Source organism: Pleurodeles waltl, chromosome 9, assembly GCF_031143425.1.
Source record: "Pleurodeles waltl isolate 20211129_DDA chromosome 9, aPleWal1.hap1.20221129, whole genome shotgun sequence".
NCBI lineage: Eukaryota > Metazoa > Chordata > Amphibia > Caudata > Salamandridae > Pleurodeles > Pleurodeles waltl.
The window spans coordinates 765,720,309-765,734,921 of record NC_090448.1 but is presented as its reverse complement, the minus strand read 5'-3'; the positions used below and the strand labels follow the sequence as shown (position 1 = coordinate 765,734,921).

The 14,613-nt window shown below is 44.1% G+C and overlaps 1 protein-coding gene across 3 annotated transcripts in view; it reads right to left on the bottom strand.

Annotated features, from left to right (window-relative positions):
• Positions 1-10,368, bottom strand: part of GAL3ST3 (galactose-3-O-sulfotransferase 3) — a 129,359-nt gene extending 118,991 nt beyond the window's left edge. The window contains exon 1 of one of the 3 annotated variants that reach the window (XM_069207934.1): positions 10,087-10,368. The gene's annotated coding sequence lies outside the window, so the exon portion shown is untranslated. Of the gene's footprint in view, positions 1-8,381; positions 9,227-10,086 lie in introns of those variants that run through there. The other 2 variants (XM_069207932.1, XM_069207933.1) reach the window with 2 other exon arrangements.
• Between the last annotated feature and the right edge of the window lie 4,245 nt (positions 10,369-14,613).

Genomic DNA, 14,613 nt, shown 5'->3' with positions numbered 1-14,613 from the left:
TTGTACTAAATCAGAGATCGGGGTGGGGTGGGGGGGTTAGCTTTGTCAATAACATTCATTCTATGATACTGCACACTATAGGAATATAGCCCGCTCTGGATGTTGATGGAGGGCTGCTCAGCCATTCTCAGGAAAATGGGATGTGTTTAACTTACACTGCCTACACTTTAAAAAACAAAAAAAATAAAACCGTAATTTTTATTTTTAATGTGTAGGCAGTAGCTTTGTGAACGTGACACCCCCTCCTTTCAGGTATCAGTAAAATATTATTGTTTTGCGACCACATTTTGGTTGCAAAACATTAATACACACCACTACGATTTGGTATTTTGAATAGATGCCCTAAACACTCCCCTTCCAAATACCAAATTGGTGTTAGGTTGAAAAGCCAATTTGCAATTCGGTAATGTGATACTGAAACACAAACTGGATTTGATACATTAGAAATAGCCTTTTTTATGTTTACGGCTGCAAAAAGGCTTTCTACATCTAGCCCATAGTGGTGGCCATTACATAAGTCTTTTGATAATGTTTGTACTATGGCCCAAGATTTGTGAGTACTGCATAGACTGGTGGACAGTACTTACTATGTCTTGACAACTTTGGCACTATGGCCAGAAGTTAGTGGGCAGTACACACTGTCTCTCGACAAAGTTTGCACTATTGCCAGCGTTTGGCAGGTGGTACATACGATCTCTAGATAAACAACTGCCTTATGACCACAGGGTGGAGGTCAGAACAAACAAACTCTTGATAATGCTAGAACTATGATCTTAAATTGATGAGCAGGACTTGCCACCACTTGATAAGACTTGCACTTTGACCATAGATTAGTGGGCAGGACATATCTTCTCTTGACAGTTTCTTCAACAAGAGCAGAAATTGCCAGGTAGTTTATGATGTTTCTTGAAAACTCTTTCACTTTAACCATAGGTTGAGGAGTTTGTAACCCTTGCATTGTGACCTTGGATGTGTTGACAGAACATTGGTTCTAGTTCATGATGCTTACACTGTACGCATGGGTTGAGGTATAGCACTTTCATTGCTAACTCTAGAACTCACTATGAGCTTGGACTGGGTGGCACACAGCCATAGATTGGTGGTTATTAGAGCTGTTTGCAATTACTATATGCACAATAATCATCTAGGAAGCAAAGGGCATTAGCTACATTTTCATTAATCGTAATAGTCCATTCCCATCTTGCATTAGAAGTGGTAGATCCAGTCTCACTAATCATACCATTTCCATTGTCACCCTGGTCCTGAGGTGGTACAGCCACTCTTGTTAATCGTAACGTTTTCACTACCACCTTAACTGGTAGGTGGTACATTCATTCAGTTTAATGATAGTATTTACACTACCAGCATATGTTGAGGTGTACTACACTTATGTTGCTTAGTCGTGACATTTACTCTGTCACCTATATTGGCAGATAGTATTTAAATACTCAAGAGTTGTAATATTTACAATACTTTCAGGAGTTGGTACATTCATTCTCTTTAATCATAATGTTTAAACTGTTGGCACAGATTGGAGGCCGGAGAGCTATTCTCATTAAATACTCTTGCCGTATTCTAGGGATGGTACATTCACTCTCAATAATAGTGGCATGTACCGAATCGCCATAGATTGGGGGTGGCAGATTGTTTCATTCACTGTGAAGTTTATGCTACTGCCATGTATTGGGATGGTACCTCCATTCTAATTAATAAGATTTGTTTACCATTTGTTTTTTTTATCTCTATAAATTGGGGTGGTACGTCCATTTCAGTTGCTCATAAAGTTAACATTCTTGCCTTAGAATGGACGTTTGCTGCATTACTCATAAGATTTATACTTTTATTATAGACAAAAAGTGGTGCAGCCATTTTTATTAATCATAATGTTTCCACTACCACAATATATTGGTGGAAGGTATGTCCTTTCTCATTAACTGAAAAGTTAATGTTACCACCGTAGACTGGGGGTGGTATATTCTTTTTAGTTAGTTATAAAGTTTATGCTGCCACTATAGATTAAGGGAGGAAAATTAGTTCGTATTAATTTTAAAGTTATTCTACTACCACAATTTGTAGGAGGTACACACTTTCTCATTAACTGTAAAGCAAATGGTACTACTGTGGGCTAGGAATATTACATTATTTTACGTTAGTTGTAAATTGAATGCTGCTACTACAGACTGGGGCTTGAACATTCATTTTTATTAATTATAAAGTTTATTTTACTACCGCAAGCTGGGAGCGGTACATTTTTTCACATTCATCGTAAAGTTTATGCTACCATAGTAGACTGGACCTGATACATTCTTTGTCATTAGTTGTAAAGTTCATGCTACCATCATACACGGAGGGAGACCGTTTTTATTCATTGTAAAGTTTAAGCTATTACCACAGGTTAGGGGTATACATTCTTTCTCTTTAATTGTAAATTGGCAGAGACTGGAAGGGTACAAGTTTTTTGTTAGTTGTAAAGATTATACTACCACCACAGATCGGAGCAGTACATTCTTTCTCACTTGTTGTAAAGCGGTGGCTTGCAGCATAGATTGGGGTGGTACATGATTTCCCATTCACAGTAAGATTTAAAGTATCACAATAGATAAGGGGTGGTGCAACCTCATTATCCCAATAGACAAGGGGTGCTACATCCTTTCTATTTAGAAGATTGGTGTGTTTGACAGTAGACAGGGCAGATGTGCGAGTATAACAGATTATGGTAACACCGACACTAAAAGCAGTCATTAGAAAAATCACACCAGTTGTCATAACAGAATGATTCGGCCAATTACCGATAACTGGCCAGATTTGGGGACATTTTTCTACTGGCCATTGTTGACAATTCTATGACATTGGAGTGAACAAGAGGCGAGAGAGGAGGCACTTCCAGGTAGGAACGGGCACTGTAAGGTCCCACCGGGCACTGCTTTCTCCTCTAGTAGCAGGTGCCGCAACTACAGACCTAGGGCACCTCCTTGGAGGACCACGGCTGCTTAGAGCCTCGCTGGCCGTGGACTGTTAGGAGAGTGAGGCATATTGACAGAGGTCTCCCCTGCAAGGTATGGTGGAGGGTCCCCAACTCTTATTACACTGATAGCCTTTTTGTGCCAAACCCATTTAACCTTCACGTCACTGCCCAACCTCTAAAATATGTAATGGGCGTGTGTGAAAGCTGTATTTTAACATAGTTAATCAAGGTAACACAACCTAGGAGTCTACAAAAACCTTTACATGTGAGTGAATTTTGCTTTACATAATCTAACTCCCTTACACTCTTCTAGAGCGGCCACATACACACACGTAAATTTGCCAAAATGTCAGGGTTAGCGGAAGTGACATCACACGCTCTTTGACCATCAATTTCATTCACACACACAGGCTTACACATACACACATTCACACTTACACACATTGTATCTCATACAAACACACTCACCCTCAGGCACACACACAACATGCATTTCTTACTTACCTCAGCTGCCAGGGAGGTCCATCGTCCAGCTATTCGTAGTTTATTACACTAATAAGGAATAATTAAACATTATTTACTATTAGTGTGATACAAAAATGAGAGAAAACAACGAGAAAGGAGCCTCACCAAATGTCCATAAGGACGAGCTGGCACTGTGTTCCTGGCACTGATTTTACTACCTCTGAAGCCTGGGGTCCTAAAGTCAGTACCAGAGGTCGCAAGGGCCAAGAGCTGCGGCCCCTAAATGACGCCCCTGGCCTCATATCCAAAGCATCACCACCCCGAGATCTGCAAGGGTAAACCCCTATAATGATGGGGTACGAGCTGCACCTTATTTTAGGGAAGGTAAGTAAATAGGCAAACAATTCTCCACCCTAAGAGGTAGATAGTATACCCCCAAAATACCCAGAAGCAGGCATTTTGTTTCTCAGAATAGCTCTGCAAATAACCAGTGCTGAGTACAGGAGAGTTTCACCCCTCTAGAGCCTGGTGAAAAGGCATTTATCAACCCAGGACAAAACTGTAAATAGCATTTACCACTCGAGCTACGCAGTTATACCCAGGCCCATAAAATAGAGTGGACTTCTAGGCTTGCAGACAACAGAGAAGCAGAAAATTTACGTCTAAAAATAAAATGAAGATCACAATTCCTGGTCATGATCTTTTGATATCTGCCTGAGGAAAACAGGTGCTTTGCAGAGCCCAGTCAGCTTTTAGTTTTTTTTTTAGTGGTTGTAGATGCTAGCGCTTCTTAGGTCTAGACTGGCCCTATTGGACATCGGGTAGGGAAAGCTGGGGATACTTTTTCATCTGGGGATGAACTCGCCACAGTATGAAGCCTGTAAAAATAATTCAACCGAACCACCGAGAATAGGCCATTAGACCTCTGGAGAGGCATGGAAACCATTACACAAATACCAATACAATTGGAATCTAAGGGTAAAGATAAAGGTAGACCGTAAGAACTCAATGGAAAAAGTCTGAGAACTTGTGGTAATTCCAATAGGCCAGGGCTCCCTTACATTTTGAATTCTTGCAAAAAATAATAACAGTCTGGGTTCTAAATCTCGTAGGACGTGAGAGCTAGCTTGTAAGAATTCAGCAGGCTACACAACTTTAAAGACTCATCCTATCTCAGATACGTAGCGAGCTCTCACAATGATCATCCACTATTTATTATATCAGCACCGAGGCATGTGGTGAGTCCCGAAGAGATCCCGTCTCCTCTCCTCTGCCCCTACTTTCTCTTTGCACACCTCCACCTGAGGGTCACATTGACCAACGAACATAGAAATCCTTTGCATAGCCAAGAAAGGGTCACAGTGCCCACAGTGCTTGCAATGCCAAGAAAGAAGAATGAACGCTCATGGATAAATACGGATTTCTAGCACGAGCCAATCTCTCAATATCATTTCAGCTTCATGTTCACAAAATGTGCTGTCAAAATTAACAACTTTTAAACAAATAGATTTTAAAGATAAAATTACAGGTATAGTGATGTATTCAAACAAAAAGTCCATTCGGAATGTCTGAAGTTGTTTTGTATTCTTTATTTCATCTGCAGATAATAAAATACTTTTATTTTCCTTCCGTTCCCATTTATAATAATTCAGCCTCAGCCAACGTGTCTCCTTCAGGAAGGAACTTCTTCGGGGCGTATATACTTCAAAGTTGTCACTTTTAGGAATAGCTGTCTTCTGTCACAATCCCTGCATCCTAGATCTGAGGTAGGGTGCATCGCATAGTGACACCAGGATCCATGTCTCCCACAAGCCAAGCACCAATCATCTGGACACAGGGAACACTGATCCTGGGTTCATATTTATAACGCCCCTAGCACCACCTTGAACCACATTTACGTCATTTTTTAAATGCAAATGTGACATGAGGGTGGCTTTTCCCACGCGACATATTTACAAAGTGAGGCAATGCAAACATTGTGCCACTTTTTAAACCCTTGTGTTACAATGTGCATGCGCCAGGCATAATGTATGCAATGGGGGCATTCCCAAGTAGGGAGGCCCAGAAAAATGGTGCAGTGAAATTTACTGGATTTCACTGAGCCATTTTTTGTGTCATTATTAACGCCTGCTTTAGGCGTTAAGCTGACGCTCTCATTGAAAACAAGGGGCCTCCCTATGCTTCACTGCATTACAAAGCGCCACATTAGCGCCATAAATTATGACGTTAATGTGGAAATGACCGCCATGGCACGCTGTATTGTAAATACGGTGCACACATGGTGTCGTTAGGGGACGCAATGGGGCATAGAAAAGTGGTGCATCATAAATGATGCGCCGCTTTTCCATAAATGTGCCCCCTGGTGTCACTATGTGATGCATGCCATCCCACATGTGGGGATTGTGGTGGAAGACAGCTATTCCTAAAACTGTCCACTTGGTGAGACACTTAGCAGCTTAAGAGAAGAATGAGTTGCGGCTTTGCTGAGTTCATGCCTTTTTTCCTGGACATATCCACACTTTGGCTGAGGATGTATAATTATAAATGAAAAGGGGAGGAAAATATTAGTGCTTTATTATTTGGAGATGTCATAAAAAAGCCACAAGAACTTCAGACATTACAATTTGACTTTTTCTTTGGGTGTAGCACTATACTTGTGAATGTATGCTTTTCTGTTATGCAGAGGTATCAATGGGCGGCGGATAATATTCAGGATTGCGCCAAGATTATAACTAGGGGAGGTTTGGGAGGTGAAAGATGGTTTACATAGCCGCTGTTTATAGTTGTTTGAAGATTATCACAATAACCCTGTCGAATATCAACACACACTTCAGTGTGAGATGTCCAGTGGTCATTATCATATATACAGAACAATGTTATTGTGTATCACACACTGTGTGAGAATATTCTTTCAAGGGCACTTGGAGCTGAATAACTCACAGGTGCCCCGAAATGGTGCAGTAACAAAAGGAGACGCAGAGAAGTGATCTGGTTTGCATAAGATTGTACAATTTGTTCTAGCGGGGTAGCCTGCTTTGGAGTCTGCGGTGCACTCATTGGTTGTTATGTTCTCATGTACACAATTTTATACCACAAATCAATCTCTCCTGCATACCAGTCTTGGTCTTACACAAAATACTAGCACAGACAGCGCTCGTTTAGGCACGCTTGCAAGGTACATACATTAAGCGCATGATAAATCAATAAAATGCTATGTCAGTAATCTTACTAAAACCAGTTAAACTAACTGATTTGGAGTCAGTCCCAAAGGGTGAAAAAGTGCAAAAGAGAATTAACTTTCAGGACTGGAGTGTAGGTCAGTTTAGCTAACAATGAGGTTGAAAACTGCATGTTGCCAATTAGGTTCAGTGCTAGGAAGAGAACTATACCAGGCTGCAGTCTGTAGATACCTTTCACTTGGGTACTATTTCAGTGGAAAAAACTTCAAACAAACACACTATTATGTTTGGAAAGATGCCTTAGCATATATAAGATCCAGCTGACCTGTGAGGGTGCTGATTCATCTTTTTTTTCAGCAGTGCCTTTTGGAGGCGAGAAATTGGACAGTGCTAGGGATGCCAGCATGGGCCGAGATGCTGACCCAGTGCTATATTGACTCAGATGTCCCATGGGAGGCAGGACGGAGCCACAGGTATACTAGGCCTCTGGTCTAAGGCAGGATTGAGCCCTCATTTGACAAATTCATCTAGAATCCAAAGCAAACCTCACATGCACCCTTGTATTTTCAGCACTTCGTGATACCAACACTTGCAGAGCTCTAAACAGGTTCCCTCTTGGCAGGGCCGGCTTTAGTGTTGGTGGCACCCGATGCAGCAATAATTTTGGCCCCCCCCCCATCCAATGATCACTTCCTCATATTCCCTCACTACCAAACGGAAAAAGTGACACTAAGCTCTCTATAGCCCCTCTCACATACATTTAATTTGTTTTAAAGAGCTTGTAAAGGCTGACTTCACTAAGCCCCTCAGCTATGCACATAAAATATAGTTCTGTTCTTTACAACAGGCATATTAACCCTCTTCCCTACTTCGTGTTGAGTCAAAAATGCCCTAGATAAACCTCCCATCTCTCTCCCTAGCAGGAACATTAATCACAAGAGGTATCTTGACATTTTAATTGTTTCCTGAAGGCTGGATGCACAAGGAACTTTTCAGCAGGTGCCTTTAAATTGCAAGTTTCGTAAATTATTGCTAAACGCAACACCCCCCTGCCGTCAGCACTCCCCCCACCCCTCATCTAGGTCAGCACCGGGTGCGCCGCACCTGTCTCACAGCCCTAAAGCCTGCCCTGCCTTTTCGCAGATCCACAAAGGAACTCAGCAGACAATTGCATGGTGCCACTTTCTAATCAATGAGTACATGGGAAGGCGTCGGGTTTTAAAAGGAAAAGCAGAAGCTATAATAACCTCCTGTCTTTGGTGCTTGAGCCTCATCTGACGTTTGCACTAGAGAGGGACACACTCATACGCCACTGCCAGTGGGGCAGGTGCAGTGGCAGTGTGCCCAGAGGGCTGAGGTGCCCACTGAACCCTAATTATTGCTGTGTTTCTCAGTTAAAACTGCGGTCAGTGGGGGGTTTCATTTCCCGCACCAGGGCTGGTGGCACACTGGCTATGCCACTGTCAATGGATCTCTACTCAGTGAGTCTCTGGGCCTGATCCGCCTATTCCAGGCCTGGTTCACGGTGCATTTGAGGAGGAAGGTTTTTCACCCGTTTTTGAAAATCACCTACAGGGGAGCCTTCTCTGTCGTCCAGCCTCGGTCGCTGTAAATTATCATATTTTTATTATTATTATTAGCAGCAGCCAGTCAGCCTGTGCCGCAGCCCACCACCCCTTTTCTAAACAGTGGAGTGTGCCACCCACCCCACCTCTCCCCGAACTGCGTGGGTTGCGGGGTCCTGTGTTACACCCCTGCAGGTAGGTACTCACCGTCAGCAGGCACGGTCTGGCGACCCTCTGGAGTCCTCTTCCAGCGCCTCCAGTGTGTGCGCGTCTTCAAGGCGCCTCAGCCGGCGGCCCTGGTCACCAGCTCATTGGAGGAAGGTGGGGATGTAAGGGGCTCGTGCCAGAGGTCTGTCTCTGATGATGAGGGATACTGGAAAATAAAGGTCACCGGGGGGAGTAAGGAGGCGTCGAACAGAAAATAGATCTCCCTCTAAGCGTGGGCCTAGAGGGCAGGAGGACAGAGCCTTCCCGTCTGAAGAGCGGGGGCAAGAGAGCCGGTGGAGGGGCGCATCTTGCCGCTGGGCTCCCAGGCTGGAGATGCGGAGCGCGGCTGCGCGGGAGCCTAACGAAAGGATGCGCAGTGCGAGCAAGGGACGAAAGAGGGGGTGTTGGAGGGTGAAGGGGCAAATGAAATTGTTGAGCAGATGGAGCAAGTGGAAGAAGGGGGTGGGTGCATAGTAAAATGGGGAGCAGTGTAAGTGTGGGGTGTGCCCAAGAGAAGGAGCAGAGGGGAGGAGGCGAACGAACGGGCAGCTGGCGAGGGGAGCAAGGACTGGGGTGCAGCAACACCCAGGGATGCTGCCGCTCTCTGCAGGGTCTGTTCCTGGACGGAGCTCTGGAGAGCCGCGGCTGCCCTCCCTCTCATCGGGGTGTTTAATTCAAAGCGAGGTGCTATTGATCTCCCCGCCCCCCCACTCACTCCTCTCCGTCCTCCTCTCTGCCTCCCACCCGGTACATCGAGGTTTTAGTCCCACCCATCCCCTCTGTTCCCTATCTCTCGCCCTCCTCCTTCCATCTACCTGCACCTGCCTTTCTCCTTCCAGAGATCTAGCTCCTCCTCCCTCCCCCTCCCTCTCGAGCTTTCCTCCTCTTTCCTCTCCGACGTTCCCCTGTCCTTGCCCCCCCCCCCGCCCACCCTTTGCCTCTCCGTTTTAACACTCCGTCTTTCCATCTGTGATCAGGTGGCGGTGCGGCTCTCTGGGCCGAGAGTGGGAGGGGCGAAGGACACAAAGTCCTCCATCCCTCCCCCTCCTCTCACATTATTAATACAATCTTCCAGGGATTGGGCACTGCGGAGGGAGCGCAGCTCCAGGCTGTTATTCTCTGGTACCTACCAACGTAATGTTTCCCCGTGGTAAAATGAAGGATTTAAAGGACTGTCAGATCGTATCCCTTAAAGTGTGCCCTAACCCTGCTCCGTGCATAGGCTGGCAAACGTCCTCTGTTACGAGTGCCATTTCTGTACAGCTCACACATGTTACCGACGCCCCCTCTGTTCCGTCAATCTCTGTAACAGCTCACACGTATTAGCAGCCCCACCTCTGCCAAAGGGTACGCTGGCTGGCGTACCCTACAATGAGTGCCATGAGTCTACCCTCCACCCAGGCTGCCATCCGACCCTTCTGAGGGCCATCTCTCCACAGCTCACACGTCATAGACGCCCGCTTGCTGACTGCCCTCGCTCTGCAGCTCACACATGTTTGCAGACGTCACCTCTACTTATTGCTTTCGCTTTACAGCTCACTCAGGCGGGGGCGTGTACTCTCCTATGAATACCATCACTCTAAAATTCCCTTAGGCTACCAGACGCCCCATCTGAGTGCCGTCTCTCCACAGCTCGAAAATGTTGCCAGATGCCCCGTGTTCTGACTGCCATCTCTCTACAGCTCACTCAGGCTGACAGGCGTACCTTCGGATGAGTGCCGTCTCTCCACAGCTCACAAATGTTGGGAGACGCTGCCTCTGCGAAGTGTCGTCTCTTTGCAGCTCACGGAGGCTGGCATCCCCGCGATGAGCGCCAGCGCTCTAAATTCTCACATGCTGCCACCGGCTCTTCCCACAGCTCCAAGGTCGGGCCAGAGTATCTTATTGATCATGCTGTTTTTTCCCCTAAAGCCCATCTGGCAATATGGTAGATTCTTGTTGTCCTCAACCCATTTTTATGTCTCGCCTGAGATGGCTCATGCGCTGTAACATGCAACAATCTATTGTTGAAGAAAAAAAAATCTTAAAACACTGCAGCTGTTCCATTTTCTCATATCATGCCAAACTATACAGTAACAGACCATACCATACAATGACAGGCCATATCATACTATACAATAATATATCATGTCATGCCATATGATTCAATGACACATCATACCATGCCATGCTGTACCATACAATACAATGACAAACTATATCATACCATATTATACATTAACACATCATACCACATTATACTATGCAATGACAAACCATACCATACTATACTGTGACAGGTCATACCATAATATACCATACAATGACAGGTCCTACCATACCCACTACAGAATGGCAAGCCACACCATACCATTAAATTACAGACCATATCATAGGTGAGACCCATTGACTTTGCCAATGCTTGTTCTATTCCAAAGGGCAATGCATATGCACACGTTTTGTTGAGGTTGTCTAAAAGGCTTGTTGGGCGATGGGTGGGTCATTTTTATCACCTTCGTTATAGAAGAGGGCATTTTCTGCTCTCAGGTAGGTTGTGGGAAGGGATAATAACAGTATATTTGCTTAGAAAACTGATATATTCAGGGCGGCTGGAATTTTGCTATTTTGCGATTTTGCAGCTGAGGTGTTTTTCACACAATTAGAAATTTGCTGGATTTGATTCATAATCTATCATCTGTTGCCGAATTTGCAGGTTTAAGCATAAAAAATGATTCTAGCTTGAACGAATCAAAAATGACTAAAATATGGCAAATGCTGCTAGGCGGCGGAAGGTCCTTCTCAAAGGTAGACTGATCACCTTTCCGTTGCTTTTTGTTGTATGTTGGTGTCAACTGGTACTAATCAATTGAAGCCGTTGCCTAGATAGTGTTAACATGTGTTAACATGACAAGAAACAAGGTAATAACTCTCCCAAAATATGCCTCATTATGCCTCATATTGTGTCTTTTCTTGCTACATAATTTGGTGAACCATGCCGCATAATTTGGTCCTCCCCTATGTAACAATTGCAATGGCCCTGGATGTACGTTTCTCAGAAGATGGTATCTGAGCTATACCAACCTGCCAGCATTTTGTCCAGTGCTTATTTTGTAAATAAAAACGTGCCGGTGTCCAAAGCTCTATTCTGAAACACTCGGCTGCTGCATTTAAATGTGCGAGCTGAGAATACTGAGGCAGCATAATCCTGAAATCATCTCGGACCCCTTTAATCCATTTACAGGCACTCCCTGCCACTTCAGGTCACTCTTGCAGCTTTCTGCTTTCTCCCATTGTGACACTTTTTTTGTTTCTCTCCCTACGTCTTTTCCCTATGTGTTTTTTGCTCATAGTAAATACCTGATGGTGCCCCGTTCCGAAAGCCACCGGCTCAAATTATGCACTGATTTTGTCCTACTCGATACCTCGCCCCTTTTTTGTCACATAATTGCCTGCATGATTTGACTCATTGAAGACGGTTCAATGTGCATCTGCTCGGCTGTTGTTGCAATGAGATGAGAGACAATACCACACAGGGCATTAGGAGCAAGGTACACGGGTGAGAAGTGTCCATGCCTCAGGTCTTCAGTGATGTGCAGTTCCAGACTTACAAAGATATGTTTGCTGCCGTTTGCAACAATGTGCCAACATGTACACCTATCATCCGTTCTCACAGGCTCAACAAAGTCTTGCCACCTGCTATATTCCCATGTACCCTTCTGCTCATTCTATAACAATTATAATATTTCCTTTTGACTATGACCTCTTCCTCTTATCACACTTAAGAACTAAAAATAGCACTAATGGGTCAGGACACCCTCCTAGGTGATAGAGTGCTCTGCATAATGATGCCCACGTCAACTTACATTTATGCATAACTTAACATAATGACGCCCATGTCAATTCACAAATATGCATAACAGCACATGATGCCAATGGCAATTTGCAATCCTCATCCCCGCCCCTGACTGTTGCCAAACTGCCTGCAGGTTGTACAGACAGCCACAAATCCTCTGCTTAGTGTGATTCGTCTGTTGGTTGCCTGGGCTGTTAAATCTGCCTTTCGCGGAGCTGCCTGCATTTGAATGCTACAACGAGTGTCAGAAGCCACCTCAGCAAAGTGCCCTCGTAGTACAGGTAGGGTTGTCACCCAGCTGGTTGTATACCGACATAACCAGTAATTTGATGTCCTGACCGGTAAACAAATTAGCAACATCTCTGTTTCCCAGCGGTGTAACATTAGCCCCCTGCAGCCCTGCGGTGCGGGGTCCCCCGAGCTCCAGGGGCCCCTCAGCACAATACACTGACTGGGTCTGGGATCACTTAGTGTAATACGTTTGTGCACTGGCCTTGTGCACTGGCCGGCACTTTGCATGGGTGGCGGGCTCCCAGCCTGGGAGCTCCTGACTGGGTCGGGGGAGCCCCCATGTACTTTGCAGGGGGCTCCCTCAAGTTTCGTTGTAGCACTGTTGTTTCCCCTTTTCAAAACATACATAAAACAGTAAATACAAAAGGCAAACAATGTAAAATGTGTTTCAAAGCGGTCTTAATGATACTTGATTGCCAATTGATCTAAACAAAAACAGAAAGGCCATTTAAAAATACAAACATGCATTTTTATATAAAGTTCAATTTATAACGTTCAGGTTGCAGAATCACGAAACATAAACAAATGGCCAATATTTTTATGTGGGAAAGGTGGCACCTTATAAATATATTGGTAATCGTCCACCCTCCTTCCTTCCTTATCTCTATTCGTTACACAGCCTTTCCAGCATACTCTATGATGTGTGCTATTTCTCTAAATATGCCTCTATAAGCACTAGACACATACCAATCACATTTTTTTTTTAATTTATTGTATTAAATTTAATCTAAGTGTCAATTCTTTCATGGTCAATATCGTTGTTTACTTTCCATCTATATCAACATCATCTGCAGTCATCATCTAAAAATTTGCACCTCATAAACTGTTAGTTTTCAATTTCACCACTGAAACTGTAGTAAACGTTATTGCCCTCAAATTAAACCACTGAACTGATAGTAAATCCTCTTATGGTATGCAATCACTTTCTTAAATAGTGTTTACATGATCAATTTTCAATTCATTGTTAGCAGCAAAAAATCTCTTAACCCTGATTGATCTCAAAATATCCATCATTAAACAGAAGTCCATCACCATGCTTATCATCTATCATGGTATCTGCCTCCTACAATGTGATTTTCAACAACCTACTTCACCAGCTCGATTTTTTCTCATGTTACTAACTTCCATACAACAGAAGGCAAGGACGAGACAGAAAAATACTCAAAGCTCCATCAACAGTAGCCAAGGATACCACAAGGTATTAGGAGCAATAGAGATAGATAACTCTATCATAAACTCCAGTAAGTATAATTCGTGCCCTAAATTCACTATAACTTGCCCCCTGCCATGCACAGTCTTGTCATCAATTATGTCATTGCAAATGTTGCAGTGATGTCATCAATGATGTCATGAGTGATGTAATATGTGGGGTAATTAGCAACACATGGCAAGGGGACAAGTGGAATGGAGGGCCACCAAACATGGGTTGAACCACAGTGCACATTTCTAACCTTTCAGAATAACCTCTGCTGGACTGCTGCAGTTAATGCTAAAGAGTTTGCAGAGCAGACACTATGATTATTGCCAGCTTGGTAAAGCTTTTATGGTTTTTAAAAATAATTCCTAATGCTAGAGCTTGTTCTTGAACATCAAAAGAAACCATGGCAATGAAGCACAGGGATATTTTTTTCCCTCTTTCCCTCTGCATGTGGATCATTGATGGATTTCACGTCCAGAACAGGCAAGCCTCAAATGCAGTCCTATACAAAAATATTAAAATGATTGCCACCCTACCATAAATAGCCTGGAATGACCATCGCCATATCATGATAGCCCTGTGATGGACAAGCCATAATGTCAAAGGTTTCTGATCACACAACCAGATGAGGCTCTACTGTCAGCAACCTTGTGATTTGCCCGCCTCTAGATGAAGAGGGTCCGAGTGCCTGTGTGGTAGAGCAACAGACCTACTGATTTATGGGATGGAGGGGAGTTTGTTGGAAGTCCTAAGACTAAAGGTGGGAGCCTAGTGGCTCCTCTCTGACCATGAATTGGTAATCTATGTGTCGTACCCTTTGATAAGAGATTAACCTATAATGAGGTAGCTTCCTTTCTGAAAATGTTAGAATTTGTAAGTAAAGAGAGGCTTCTGTTCCTCGGCATTTGGAT